The sequence below is a fragment of the Lissotriton helveticus genome, chromosome 10 (assembly GCF_964261635.1).
Source record: "Lissotriton helveticus chromosome 10, aLisHel1.1, whole genome shotgun sequence".
Taxonomy (NCBI): domain Eukaryota; kingdom Metazoa; phylum Chordata; class Amphibia; order Caudata; family Salamandridae; genus Lissotriton; species Lissotriton helveticus.
This window is the reverse complement of record NC_136071.1, coordinates 1,204,110,603-1,204,126,640: the sequence shown is the minus strand read 5'-3', so window position 1 is coordinate 1,204,126,640 and position 16,038 is coordinate 1,204,110,603. Positions and strand designations below refer to the sequence as shown.

At 42.1% G+C, this 16,038-nt stretch overlaps 1 protein-coding gene across 1 annotated transcript in view; it reads left to right on the top strand.

Annotated features, from left to right (window-relative positions):
- The window catches only part of LOC144784209 (coagulation factor VIII-like), a 357,717-nt gene that overhangs the window by 231,261 nt on the left and 110,418 nt on the right, over window positions 1-16,038 (top strand). The gene's annotated exons all lie outside the window — the stretch shown is intronic.

Here is a 16,038-nt window from a genome sequence, read left to right as displayed (position 1 = left end):
AATCTGGGGGTATTCCTTACTACTAGAATTTGGGGGTCTTTTAAATTCTAGAATCCGAGGGTCATCTTTACTACCATAATCTGGGGTCATTTTTACTACTATAATCTGGGGGTCATATTTACTACTGGATTCTGGGGATATTCTTTACTACTAGATTCTGGGGGTCTCCCTTACTACTAGAATCTGAGGGTCTTTTTTTAATTCTAGAATCTGGGGGTCATCTTTACTACTAGATTCTTGGGGTATTCATTACTACTAGAACCTGGGGGTATTTTTTAATTCTAGAATCTGGGGGTCATCTTTGCTACTAGAATCTGGGGATATTCTTTACTAGTAGAATCTGAGGGTATTCTTTACTACTGTAATCTGGGGGTATTCCTTACTACTAGAATTTGGGGGTCTTTTTAAACTCTAGAATCTGGGGGTCATATTTACTACTAGATTCTGGGGATATTCTTTACTACTAGAATCTGGGGATCTTTTTTTAATTCTAGAATCTAGGGGTCCTCTTTACTACAATAATCTGGGGGTCTTTTTAAATTCTAGAATCTGGGGGTCATCTTTACTACTATAATCTGGGGGTCATATTTACTATTAGAATCTGGAGGTATTCATTACTACTAGAACCTGGGGGTATTTTTTAATTCTAGAATCTGGGGGTCAACTTTACTACTAGAATCTGGGTTATTCTTACCTACAAAATCTGGGGGTCTTTTTTAACTCTAGAATCTGGGGGTCATCTTTACTACTAGAATCTGGGTGTCATATTTACTACTAGATTCTGGGGGTATTCTTTACTACTAGAATCTGGGGTCTTTTTTACTTCTAGAATCTGGGGTCATCTTTACTACTATAATCTGGGGTCATTTTTACTACTATAATCTGGGGGTCATATTTACTACTAAATTCTGGGGATATTCTTTACTGCTAGATTCTGGGGGTCTCCTTTACTACTAGAATCTGAGGGTCTTTTTTTAATTCTAGAATCTGGGGGTCATCTTTACTACTAGATTCTGGGGGTATTCATTACTACTAGAACCTGGGGGTATTTTTTAATTCTAGAATCTGGGGGTCATCTTTGCTACTAGAATCTGGGGATATTCTTTACTACTAGAATCTGGGGGTATTCTTTACTACTGTAATCTGGGGGTCATCTTTCCTACTAGAATCTGGGGGTATTTCTTACTACTAGAATTTGGGGGTCTTTTAAATTCTAGAATCCGAGGGTCATCTTTACTACTACATTCTGGGGTCATTTTTACTACTATAATCTGGGGGTCATATTTACTACTGGATTCTGGGGATATTCTTTACTACTACATTCTGGGGGTCTCCTTTACTACTAGAAACTGAGGGTCTTTTTTTAATTCTAGAATCTGGGGGTCATCTTTACTACTAGATTCTGGGGGTATTCATTACTACTAGAACCTGGGGGTATTTTTTAATTCTAGAATCTGGGGGTCATCTTTGCTACTAGAATCTGGGGATATTCTTTACTACTAGAATCTGAGGGTATTCTTTACTACTGTAATCTGGGGGTATTCCTTACTACTAGAATTTGAGGGTCTTTTTAAATTCTAGAATCTGGGGGTCATCTTTACTACCTACTATAATCCGGGAGTCATATTTACTACTAGAATCTGGAGGTCTTTTTTAATTCTAGAATATGGGGGTATGCGTTACTACTACAATCTGGGGGTATTCTTACCTACTAGAATCTGGAAGTCTTTTTGTAACTCTAGAATTTGGGGTCATCTTTACTTCTATAATCTGGGGGTATTCCTTACTACTACAATCTTGGGGTATTCTTACCTACTAGAATCTGGGGGTCTTTTTGTAATTCTAGAATCTGGGGGTCATCTTTGCTACTAGAATCTGGGGACATTCTTTACTACTGTAATCTGGGGGTCATCTTTACTACTAGAATCTGGGGGTATTCTTTACTACTAGAATTTGGGGGTCTTTTTAAATTCTAGAATCAGGGGTCATCTTTACTACCTACTATAATCCGGGGGTCATATTTACTACTAGAATCTGGGGGTCTTTTTTAATTCTAGAATCTGGGGGTATGCGTTACTACTACAATCTGGGGGTATTCTTACCTACTAGAATCTGGGGGTCTTTTTGTAACTCTAGAATCTGGGGGTCATCTTTACTACTATAATCGGGGGGTATTTTTTAATTCTAGAATCTGGGGGTATTCTATACTACTAGAATCGGGGGTATTTTTTAATTCTAGAATCTGGGGGTCATCTTTACGACTAGAATCTGAGGGTATTCTTTACTACTATAATCTGGGGGTCATTTTTACTACTATAATCTGGGAGACATATTTACTACTAGATTCTGGGAATATTCTTTACTACTAGATTCTGGGGGTCTCCTTTACTACTGTAATCTGGGGGTATTCCTTACTACTAGAAGTTGGGGGTCTTTTTAAATTCTAGAATCTGGGGGTCATATTTACTACTAGATTCTGGGGATATTCTTTACTACTAGAATCTGGGGATCTTTTTTTAATTCTAGAATCTAGGGGTCCTCTTTACTACAATAATCTGGGGGTCTTTTTAAATTCTAGAATCTGGGGGTCATCTTTACTACTATAATCTGGGGGTCATATTTACTATTAGAATCTGGAGGTATTCATTACTACTAGAACCTGGGGGTATTTTTTAATTCTAGAATCTGGGGGTCAACTTTACTACTAGAATCTGGGTTATTCTTACCTACAAAATCTGGGGGTCTTTTTTAACTCTAGAATCTGGGGGTCATCTTTACTACTAGAATCTGGGTGTCATATTTACTACTAGATTCTGGGGGTATTCTTTACTACTAGAATCTGGGGTCTTTTTTACTTCTAGAATCTGGGGTCATTTTTACTACTATAATCTGAGGGTCATTTTTACTACTATATTCTGGGGGTCTTTTTTACTTCTAGAATCTGAGGGTCATCTTTACTACTATAATCTGGGGTCATTTTTACTACTATAATCTGGGGGTCATATTTACTACTAAGTTCTGGGGATATTCTTTACTGCTAGATTCTGGGGGTCTCCTTTACTACTAGAATCTGAGGGTCTTTTTTAATTCTAGAATCTGGGGGTCATCTTTACTACTAGATTCTGGGGGTATTCATTACTACTAGAACCTGGGGGTATTTTTTAATTCTAGAATCTGGGGGTCATCTTTGCTACTAGAATCTGGGGATATTCTTTACTACTAGAATCTGGGGGTATTCTTTACTACTGTAATCTGGGGGTCATCTTTCCTACTAGAATCTGGGGGTATTTCTTACTACTAGAATTTGGGGGTCTTTTAAATTCTAGAATCCGAGGGTCATCTTTACTACTACATTCTGGGGTCATTTTTACTACTATAATCTGGGGGTCATATTTACTACTGGATTCTGGGGATATTCTTTACTACTAGATTCTGGGGGTCCCCTTTACTACTAGAAACTGAGGGTCTTTTTTTAATTCTAGAATCTGGGGGTCATCTTTACTACTAGATTCTGGGGGTATTCATTACTACTAGAACCTGGGGGTATTTTTTAATTCTAGAATCTGGGGGTCATCTTTGCTACTAGAATCTGGGGATATTCTTTACTACTAGAATCTGAGGGTATTCTTTACTACTGTAATCTGGGGGTATTCCTTACTACTAGAATTTGAGGGTCTTTTTAAATTCTAGAATCTGGGGGTCATCTTTACTACCTACTATAATCCGGGGGTCATATTTACTACTAGAATCTGGGGGTCTTTTTTAATTCTAGAATCTGGGGGTATGCGTTACTACTACAATCTGGGGGTATTCTTACCTACTAGAATCTGGAAGTTTTTTTGTAACTCTAGAATTTGGGGTCATCTTTACTACTATAATCTGGGGGTATTCCTTACTACTACAATCTTGGGGTATTCTTACCTACTAGAATCTGGGGGTCTTTTTGTAATTCTAGAATCTGGGGGTCATCTTTGCTACTAGAATCTGGGGACATTCTTTACTACTGTAATCTGGGGGTCATCTTTACTACTAGAATCTGGGGGTATTCTTTACTACTAGAATTTGGGGGTCTTTTTAAATTCTAGAATCAGGGGTCATCTTTACTACCTACTATAATCCGGGGGTCATATTTACTACTAGAATCTGGGGGTCTTTTTTAATTCTAGAATCTGGGGGTATGCGTTACTACTACAATCTGGGGGTATTCTTACCTACTAGAATCTGGGGGTCTTTTTGTAACTCTAGAATCTGGGGGTCATCTTTACTACTATAATCGGGGGTATTTTTTAATTCTAGAATCTGGGGGTATTCTATACTACTAGAATCGGGGGGTATTTTTTAATTCTAGAATCTGGGGGGTCATCTTTACGACTAGAATCTGAGGGTATTCTTTACTACTATAATCTGGGGGTCATTTTTACTACTATAATCTGGGAGACATATTTACTACTAGATTTTGGGAATATTCTTTACTACTAGATTCTGGGGGTCTCCTTGAGGTTCTGTAATTCTCAAACCTGACTCCATTTTGTTCGTGACTCCATTTTAGTCTTGCCCTCACGTAGGCCTGTGAAATAGGCCCAACGAACAAGTGGCCTGGCCTTCTGAGTTCGTGCATATGTTAACTTGGGTTTTTCTGACTCTGAATGAACTACAGAGAGACTGACCTTTTTACCTGAAACCGACCTTTGCAAAACCAGTTTCACTAGCTGATCGTTGTCTGAAATTGGCAATCAATGTTCAGGAGATCGTTAACTTTTAGTTTCCTTGCACATGTCTTATCTCACTCAGCATCTAAATTGTTTCTTTTCCTACAACTTTTCATTTCATGGGGAATGCTTTTAATTATGGGTTTTGTCCGGCTTGCAAAGATCGAATTTGGGATAGTCCTAATAATTAACCTGTGGGTTGGAACGATGTAAAGTGAGTTTTTTGGAATGTGATGATGTATGTAAAATGTATTCTATTGGTCAGAATTTGTCGCAGTGGGTGTGCATTTATAATGGGTAAAATGTGTATAAATAATGATGTCTTGCTTTATGAAAATTGAGCAGTTTCTTGAGTTGTACACCGTGTTGTATTGCTGGGATTTCTGCTACTAGCTGCAGCTAATAAATTTGATCTCTGACGCCACCTAGAAGTATTCCGTGTCTCTGTATACCAAGGCAAGGGAACCCAGAGGACTTCGGGCGTGTCCCTGGCACCGCTGGGTACTTGAAATCCCAGTTCTTCAGTTGGCGCGGCCAACGTGGGGCGACTTCAGTGGTACCGGTCAAAGCCCGAAGATTGCGAGGAGCCACGTGAGAAAACTCTGGAGGAGGGCCCCCACTTCATCGACCCCTGCATGTCGACGTGGACCAAAGGTCTTTTCTGCAAGGCTTCCCGCTTTCCAAAGGCTACGAAGGACTGCTGCCCTGACTGTCGCCTTGTCTTGGAGCCTCCGATTGATGTTTGTAAAGCGAGACGATAGACGGTCTTCTGGTGGCGTGACAGATATTTGGTTAAGTATAAGTGGGTCGCTCCCACGACTTTGTTTGGTTCCTTGGTTTTGATTTGGTTGCTGCAGTACCCAAAGCCGAAGGGCTTGTATATTTACGAGTGTATCATTTTTTGATTCCCTTTGAAGTTTGAAATCAGACTAGTGAGCAAGATGTCTGGTCTTGGTAAATTTGGTAATTGGTTTGTTTGTGGTTGTAACAGGGATTCCCGATTGGAGGATTCGTGTCCGGTACCTCCGGTTGGAACTCCGACTTATGAGCTCTATTCTAAACACGAAGTGGGCCCTATTACTTATAACGAAGTATGGGTCTGCTACACAAAAAAAGATGGTGTTTTGCAATGGCCCCCACATGGTAGTTTTGAAACAGAGATTATAGACAATCTAGAAGTTAGGCTATTTAGGAAGAAAGCCCGGCCGGCAATGTTTGACTCTTTCCGCCTTTGGCGAAAGGAAGCCAAACAGCGAGAAATTAAGCAAGCAAAGAGAGATAGGAAAGATAAGAATATGTCAGTACTACAAGCTGCTAGGCAGTTTAAGATAGATGAGGACGATCGAGCGTGTGAAGTTTTAGATAGACAGCGTTGCGTGGCCATAGATAAATGTTATCGGGCCTTGCCATCTTCTCCTCTGAAAGTGACGGAAGACCCTGAAAAAGATCCTTTGATTTCTCATTTACTGAGATTGCCACCCCCTTATGTGCAGAGTGCTACTGTGCCTCCATTACCCCCGGTTGTTCCACCCTTTGTTGTTCAACCTCCTGCTGTCGTTCAGCCACCCGGTGCTCCACAGATGGTTTTGCCTCCTACTGCGCAACCCACTCAAGGGTCGCAAGCTTTGCTTCCAGCTTTGCCTCAAACTCCTTTGCCTTCTACTTCTGCATCTTCGACTCCTACTGCTCTTGTTCCTACACCTCTTTTGCCTCAAAATACTTATTCTCCTGTTCTTATGTCTGCTTCTTCTCCTACTGCTCGAAAACGAATGACTGAGACTGTTGCTAATCTGTTGTCTCCATTTTTTGGGCCACTGAGTATGACCCCTGTTTCGGAACGTAAGCAGAGTCGTAGTCAGCTTCCTAGTTCCGAAGAGTGAGCAGTGTTGGATCTGTTGGCTCGTAGATGGATTTTAAATGCTCCCAGGTATAATTTGCCAGCAGTTATGGATGTTTTCTTTCAGTGGGAGCCGCCTAAGCAAAGGTATGTTTTTGATGTGTGCTTTTTTGAGGCAGGAATGGGAAGATAATGAGTTGGGTCCGATTCCGCAGGAAGTGCTTGATGTTCAGTCAGAGTTTGCTAAAGGGACGATAGTGGAATCTGATGTTACTGATGCTGTAGAGACGATACTTACCTTCAGGTCTAGGTTACCCCCTCAGAAAATGTATGAACCTGATCCATCTGTTAGGAGGAAAGTGAAGCAGTATCCTATGAGAGAGGTTCCCCCTGTATGGAGAGACGCAGTTCAGGCTGATGCCGTTTTGGGTATTGTGGCCGCACCGGCCCGTTTTCAGCGAGTGTGGGTACATGTTACTTGGAAGCGAGCAGAGGTCTTGGCTCTTAAGCAGACCTTACCTGACCCCCGTAAGAATCCTGCTGGTTATTACAAGGAGTTGTCTCAGACAGTTGAAGCATGTATTATGAATTTAGCTGACATAGATATGTTGATGGGTAATGTAGTTCCTCAACCTTTGTGGGTGAAGATTCGTCATGAGAACCATGCGGCAGAATTAGGAGATACATGGGCTAATATTGTTGCTGCAGATGGTCGACAGGTAGGAGGTGCTAAACCTGAACCTTTAGTTGCAGAATTACCAGGTAGGATTATTAATTTGATGAAAACTATAATTCCTCCTTTACGAGTGAATTGGGACAAGTTAGCAGCATGCAAACAAAAGAAAGATGAGAGTGTGTCTGATTTCTTCACTAGGTTTGAGGAGACGTTTATCGATCATAGTGGTCAGGACATGAGTACTGAAGGTGGTCAAAGGTTGTTCGTGGACAAATTTGTCTTTAATTTGCTTCCCGAACTTTCTAATAAGTTAAAGGATTCTGAGAGTTCATGGGCTGTTTCTTCGTCGGCCCAGATATTGGCTACTGCCCAATATTATGAGAATAGAGATAAAGATGAGAAGGATAAAGCAGAGAAGAAAACGAAAGATCTAAAGACGAAAGTTCTTTTGCAGCAAGCTTATCCGCCTCGTACGAATCAGCCTCAGTTTCAGCAACCTCCACAGTTTCAGAGATTGTTACAGAAACCTGAGCCTTATGCTCCGCGATTCTTTCCTGGTCCTAATCAGTGTGCCTATTTCAGAGCGGAAGGTCATTTCAAGAATAGTTGCCCGGCTTTGTTGCAGCATGCGAATGGCACATTTGGTCAGAGAGGTCGTGGTGGTTTCCAGCAAGCTCCTAGGGGTAGGGTACGTGGTGTGTTACCCCAGAATGAGCGTTCCTCTTCCCTTCAGAATTCTGCAAATTATTTTGACAGAAAGAATGTTCCGAGCGGTCAGTCTGCCCAGTACTATGTTGAGGATTACTGTGTTGAAGGTGAGAGTGCTGGTTATAATGATAGTTAGGACAGCCATGGGCAAAGAGAGGGAGTAGTGTCAGTTCCAGTAGACCAGAGTGGACCTTATGTTGAAGTGATTACATCAGGTGTGACAGAACCTTTTATTTTGGATACTGGTGCGACAAAGAGTTCTATTATGCACTCTAAACTTCCTGGCGCACCTTTGTCTGGCTTGACCAATGTTTCCGTAGGATTTTCAGGCGCCCCAGTTTGTAACCCGATTTCTAATCCTTTGCCCCTTTCTATTGGCCCTTGTAAATTGGAAGCTCCTCTTATTTTGACGACTGGTTGTGATGAGAATCTGTTGGGTTTGGACTTGCTGAAAAGATTGTATGCGACATTACATTGTTCTCCTTTGGGAGTACATCTTACCCTAGGTAAGAAAGTGACTTCTCAGATGTATTTGTCTAAAGATTGCCTTCCACTGGAATTGCGTTCTCTTCCTGATACACTTTGGGCTACAGGTCCTAATGATGTTGGTCTTTTGCAAATTCCACCTTATGTTGTCACCCTCAAATCGAATGCTAGGCTACCTCGTATTCCCCAATATAAAATGTCTAGCGATGGTGAAAGAGCTCTTCTAGCGATCGTCTATGATTTGGTTGAGAAGGGTGTGGTTGAAGAAACGAGAGGTAATGTGTGTAACAGTCCTGTTTTGTCTGTCCTTAAGCGTACTGATGCTTCTCAGCCACCTGTGTATCGGTTTGTGATCGACCTTCGAGAGGTCAATAAGATAGTTGTGCTACAGTTTCCGGTTGTCCCAGACATTACTGCTTTATTGACTATGATCCCTGCCTCAGCTGTTTGGTTCTCTGTGATTGACCTGAAGAATGCTTTCTTCAGTATTCCGATTGCTGAGGAGAGTAGAGATATTTTCGGCTTCTCATTAGGAGGCCGAAGTTTCCGGTTTAAGAGAGCTCCTCAAGGTTATTGTGAAAGCCCCTCCATCTATAGTCAGGGGTTGAAAACTCAGCTTGATAGCTTTGTGTTGCCTACTGGCGCTACTCTTATCCAGTACGTTGATGATCTATTGATTGCCGCTGATGACAAAAAGATTTGTAAAGAGGCTACTCTTTCTCTGTTGCGGTATTTGTCTGACCTTCATCATAAGTGTCACCTTTAAAGTTACAGTATTGTCGCCAAGAGGTAACCTACTTAGGTCATCTCTTGTTGAAGGAGGGAAGAAGGTTGACCCCAGAACTAATTCAAGCGATTGCTCAAATGACTGTACCATCCACACAGAGAGAAGTGCGTGGTTTCTTGGGTATCACTTCGTATTGTCGGCAGTGGATTCCTAATTTTTCCCTGCTAGCGAAACCTCTTTTGGCACTGACTCTTAAAGATACTCCGCATCCTCTTCCCTGGTCTGATGAATGTCAGAAAAGTTTTTCTGAATTACGTGATGCATTGTGTTCTGCTCCGGTATTGGGTACCCCGGACTACAGTAAGCCTTTCACGTTGTATGTCCACGAGAGAGAAGGTTGTGCGTTTTCAGTTTTGACACAACAGTTCCGAGATAAGCAACGCCCATGTGCGTATTTTTCAGTGACGTAGCTAAAGCGTTGCCGAGCTGTTTGAGAGCGGCAGCGGCTGTTTCTATCCAACAGTCTGCTGGTTTGGTATTGGATAATACGTTGATTGTGATGGTCCCACATGCAGTGGATACCTTATTGAACAGGACCAAGACACAGCACCTTACTAGTGCACGTCTGTCAGGTTATGAGTTGACTCTTTTGGCTAGCCATGTTCACATTAGAAGATGTAATGTGTTGAATCCAGCTACGTTGTTGCCGATCTCTACAGAGACGGATGCTCAAGAACAGCATGATTGTTTTCTTCGTACAGAGGAAGAAACGAAAGCTAGGATTGACCTAAAAGATACTCATCTGGAGAATGTCGATGGTACCTTATGGGTACATGGTTCGTGTTTTAAGCTTCCGAATGGTGAAACGACTGCAGCATATGCCGTCACAACTTTACATACAGTTGTTGAGACAGCACGCATAGCACAGAATTCTGCGCAAGCAGCAGAGTTGATTGCATTGACCCGAGCTTGTGTATTGTCAGAGGGAAAGCGAGTGAATGTCTATACTGATAGCCAGTATGCGTTTGGTGTTGCCCATAGTTTTGGACGTTTGTGGAGAGAAAGAGGATTCCTTACTTCCCATGGCACAAAAATTCAGCATGGGCGGTTAGTGAATGAACTTTTGGAATCTCTTGCTCTCCCAAAGCAGATTGCAATTGTGAAGTGTAGTGTGCATAAGAAAGTTGTGGACGATGTTGGTCGAGGGAATGCGTTTGCGGATGAAGTTGCGAAGGAAACGGCGAAAGACATGATGAGCCGTATGTATGTTGCAGGCCCTGCTAATTGGGTTATGGCTGGTGGAATGTGTGAAGACACAATAGAAAGTGTGAAGTTGATCAAGGCTGAAGCTACAGAGAAAGAAGTGAGTACGTAGAGAGAAAGTACGGGTATGTTGGATTCTACAAGTTGTTGGATTGAGTTGTCAGAGCACCAGCGATGGTTGTTGCCAGATGCGTATGTGCTCCCAGTGGGTACTATGGCTCATGGAATGGCTCACATTAGTTCAAAAGGAATATGCAAATTGTTGGCTCCAGTATGGCAGAATGCTGGAATTCCTAAATGTGCTGAGAATGTGGTGAAGCACTGTATGATTTGTCTGATGTATAATCCTGGAAAGGGAACTCCAACTCCAGCTGGTCATTTTGCTCCCCCAACGTATCCATTTGAAGTGATACAGCTAGATTACATTCACATGGAGAGATGCAATAACCTGAAGTATGTCCTTGTGGTTGTTTGCGCCTTTTCCAGATGGAGAGAGGCCTACCCCCTAAAGGATAATACTGCCTTGTCTACAGCCAAGGTTTTGCTCAAAGTGTATTTCCCTAGATTTGGTTTGCCGAGAATTGTATGGTCGGACAATGGGAGTGAATTTGTGGGCCGAGTCATGAAGAAAGTATGCGTTGGTTTGGGTACCAATCAGAAGTTCCATGCAGCGAATCACCCCCAGTCTGCTGGACTTGTTGAATGTTATAATGGTACGCTTAAACTGAAATTAGCTAAGGTACAAGTGAGCACTGGTCTTACATGGCCGAATGCCTTGCCGTTGGCTCTTTTGTCAACAAGGACGACAGTGCATTCTCGTGTGAGACTTAGCCCATACGAAATAGTTTTTGGTCGTCCAGCGAATGTTTGGGGTGTGCCTCGTCCTAAAAAATACAGTGACCTTGAGTACCCTATGTTGGTGGATTACTTACATGACTTGACTGCTAAATTACGTGTTCTCCACCAACAGGTCTATGATAGTTTGCCGACAGCTACTACAGATCCCGAACACTCCATCGAACCTGGCAAATATATTTTGATCAAGAATTTTCAGCGCACCAAGAACTTGGAACCGAGATGGACTGGTCCCTATTTGGTATTGCTGGTCACTAGAACTGCTGTTAGAGTAGCTGGTAAAAAGAATTGGGTGCATGCCACCCATACGAAAAAAGTTCCTTTGCCTTTACCGTATGATCAGTGGGTGAGGGATGGTATGGCTGACACAGATTGTGAGCGAGTCCCTAGATTCGTTCCATTTAGTGATGCTCATTTGACATGGACTCGGTCAGAACGCGAGGATGATGATGTTCTGCAAGATGCTGTACCTCCTCATCTGAAGATTGATACCACCAATCCGGAACTCCTCTTTAAGGACCAGACTGTGCCTGATAAAGAACGCTACGATTTTAGACCAAGAAAGCTTGCACATATGGACAAATAAATGTGAAGTTGGAATTTTTTAAAATAGCTAATTTACACCTTGTCAGATCAAGAAACTTTTTTGCTTTTTCCTTTTTTGAGTCACCATCTGGACTCCGCTGCAGGGTCACGGTAGGAAGTTCTTAAGGGGTGAACCACGTATTGACACAAGGTCTGTGGTCCAGGGTCGTTAGTGCGATCTTGGTGCACACTTAAGTGAGGAAGGTAACGACCGTGAGCAGCACCTTAGAGGATGGAGTTTTCTGAGTCTGACCAGAGTGTTAGGAAAGTGGATTCTAAAGTCCGAATATGTATATTGGTTCGTAGCAAATGTTTTTTAATAATGTGTTTTCTAATGCTTTTGAATATTGCGTTAGCTTGTGTAGGTTTGATTTTCTATGCCACACAACAGCCGCTTAAATCTACCTCCCAACCTACTCTTTCTTTTCCTACTGTTTCCCCACATAAGTTTCATACGTTGCCTGAACATGAACAGACACGAAGATTAGAATTTGTGAACAATTCGTTTATACAGATGTTACATCAGCATCAGCTAGTTGTAAACACCACGAATTGTTGGGTGTGTGGTCTTATGCCGCATACGACAGATAAGGGAATGCCATATTTGGTTTTGCCTTTTTCTCTTAATGGGTCTGTGTGGGCTTTACAGACTATGTTTATTTATGCGAATGAAGCATCTCCTGTACGTTCCATCAAAGACAATGCGAGCAATAATGCCTTGATAAAGGGAATAGTAGATAGGATCAGAGATATCGATCCCTAAGGATGAAATGCAGGCTTATGTTGGTTGGAATTTGACCGGATATAGTACCAGCTTGACTGAGAAGGAGAGACGAAAAAGGTCTCCCCCGATTTGGATCGTGCCCCACCGAGGTTATTTTTGTTTGCAAGGTACTGGTCGAAATCCGAAAGCTCAACTAGGGAAGAGTGTGTGTGATCACACCTATGTCTATACGTCCCAGAAATCTCCACCGTTTGTGCCAGCCAAAGGCACGTATTTTGTATGTTACGACAGAGCATATACATGGTTGCCTCCTGATTTCTCAGGTACATGTTATGTGGCGTTTTTGCTTCCCCCTACATATACTACGGTTCCGAATTACCACAAGACTAGATATGGTAGAGGTGTCTTCAATAAGGAAGATACTGCAGGTCAAGAAGCAGGAGATTTCTTCAAGGGTTTCCTGCCCTTTTGGGGTGCAATGATCAATAGTGGGCATATTTGACAGCTTGTCCGCGTAGTTGAAGCTACTATTAATGAGACAGCAGGTGCTCTTAGTAATGTTACAGCTGAGCTTCAAGCGGACCGCCTTATGACGTTGCAGAACCGTGTAGTTCTAGATGTCATACTTGCAGATAGAGGTGGAGTATGCAAATTGATCGGATCTAGTTGTTGTATTTACGTGCCAGATAATGCCCCTACAGTGTACCAAGCCATCTCTAGGTTACATAAGATCTCTGAGTCTATTCATGTGGACGAAGGAGATTGGTCATTGACGGGATGGTTTTGGGAAGTACTGTCTAAATGGGGATGGAAGATTTTGACATTCCTTGGCATGGTTTTGGCTATCCTCTTCTCTTGTTGTCTTTGTATCCAGTGTGGTTCCGCCATTTGTAGTCTTTGTGCTACAATGTGTGTGAGGAGACCCATCCTGAGAGAAGTAGAGGATAATAGGATGATGTTACAGCAACACCTTGATGGCCTGATGAGAATAGATATAGACCTGGATTCAGATTGACATGAGTTTAGGTCATTGGCTACGTAATGGCAAAAGGAGGGTCTGAGGTTCTGTAATTCTCAAACCGGACTACATTTTGTTCGTGACTCCATTTTAGTCTTGCCCTCACGTAGGCCTGTGAAATAGGCCCAACGAACAAGTGGCCTGGCCTTCTGAGTTCGTGCATATATTAGCTTGGGTTTTTCTGACTCTGAATGAACTACAGAGAGACTGACCTTTTCACCTGAAACCGACCTTTTGCAAAACCAGTTTCACTAGCTGATCGTTGTCTGAAATTGGCAATCAATGTTCAGGAGATCGTTAACTTTGAGTTTCCTTGCGCGTGTCTTATCTCACTCAGCATCTAAATTGTTTCTTTTCCTACGACTTGTCATTTCATGGGGAATGCTTTTAATTATGGGTTTTGTCCGGCTTGCAAAGATCGAATTTGGGATAGTCCTAATAATTAACCTGTGGGTTGGAACGATGTAAAGTGAGTTTTTTGGAATGTGATGATGTATGTAAAATGTATTCTATTGGTCAGAATTTGTCGCAGTGGGTGTGCATTTATAATGAGTAAAATGTGTATAAATAATGATGTCTTGCTCTATGAAAATTGAGCAGTTTCTTGGGTTGTACACCGTGTTGTATTGCTGGGATTTCTGCTACTAGCTGCAGCTAATAAATTTGATCTCTGACTCCACCTAGAAGTATTCCGTGTCTCTGTATACCAAGGCAAGGGAACCCAGAGGACTTCGGGCGTGTCCCTGGTGCCGCTGGGTACTTGAAATCCCAGTTCTTCATCCTTTACTACTAGAATCTGGGGATCTTTTTTTAATTCTAGAATCTGGGGGTCATCTTTACTACTAGATCTGGGGGTATTCATTACTACTAGAACCTGGGGGTATTTTGTAATTCTAAAATCTGGGGGTCATCTTTGCTACTAAAATCTGGGGATATTCTTTACTACTAGAATCTGGGGGTATTCTTTACTACTGTAATCCGGGGGTCATCTTTACTACTAGAATCTGGGGGTATTTCTTACTACTAGAATTTGGGGGTCTTTTTAAATTCTAGAATCTGGGGGTCATCTTTACTACCTACTATAATCCGGGGGTCATATTTACTACTAGAATCTGGGGGTCTTTTTTAATTCTAGAATCTGGGGGTTTGCGTTACTACTACAATCTGGGGTTATTCTTACCTACTAGAATCTTGGGGTCTTTTTGTAACTCTAGAATCTGGGGGTCATCTTTACTACTATAATCTGGGGGTATTCTTTACTGCTAGAATCTGGGGGCATTCTTTACTACTGTAATCTGGGGGTCTTTTTTAATTCTAGAATCTGGGTGTATGCGTTACTACTACAATCTGGGGGTATTCTTACCTACTAGAATCTGGGGGTCTTTTTGTAATTCTAGAATCTGGGGGTCATCTTTGCTACTAGAATCTGGGGATATTCTTTACTACTAGAATCTGGGGGTATTCTTTACTACTGTAATCTGGGGGTCATCTTTACTACTAGAATCTGGGGGTATTCTTTACTACTAGAATTTGGGGGTCTTTTTAAATTCTAGAATCAGGGGGTCATCTTTACTACCTACTATAATCCGGGGGTCATATTTACTACTAGAATCTGGGGGTCTTTTTTAATTCTAGAATCTGGGAGTATGCGTTACTACTACAATCTGGGGGTATTCTTACCTACTAGAATCTGGGGGTGTTTTTGTAACTCTAGAATCTGGGGGTCATCTTTACTACTATAATCTGGGGGTCATCTTTACTACTATAATCTGGGGGTATTTTTTAATTCTAGAATCTGGGGGTATTCTATACTACTAGAATCTGGGGGTATTTTTTAATTCTAGAATCTGGGGGTCATCTTTACGGCTAGAATCTGAGGGTATTCTTTACTACTAGAATATGGGGGTCTTTTTTAATTCTAGAAACTGGGGGTGATCTTTACTACTAGAATCTGGGGGTCACCGTTAGCTTTACTAGTACTCATTGGACATACATTCAGCTTCTGCACATTTATTTTTACCTTTTGGGAACAGACAGCTTGCTGTTCATTCAATAAATGCTCCTGCTTTACAGTTTGCACCAGACAACTTTGTTCAGCATCACTCTCACTCATGCACACACCCCGCATCCACAGAAGCAGAACGGGTGTCAGTCATTCTCCTACCAAGCGGACAAATCCTGGAACGACCTCCCCAACACATCAGGGCCTCCTCCTCACTCCCGCAAGAAGCTGAAGCCCTGGCATTTTAGTCAGCCTTCTTGCAGGACCATCAAGACGGCCTCTACTCAGGCCTATCCTCACCACATACCTACTCTCAACTATTCAGCACCTGGTTCCCCAAATGGGTGCCAAGCAGCGCTCTACAAATCCACCTTACATTACATATTTATTGCACAGTAACGCCCCCAACAGCAGTTTAAAAAAGGAAAAGCTTAGCGAGAGGCTGAAA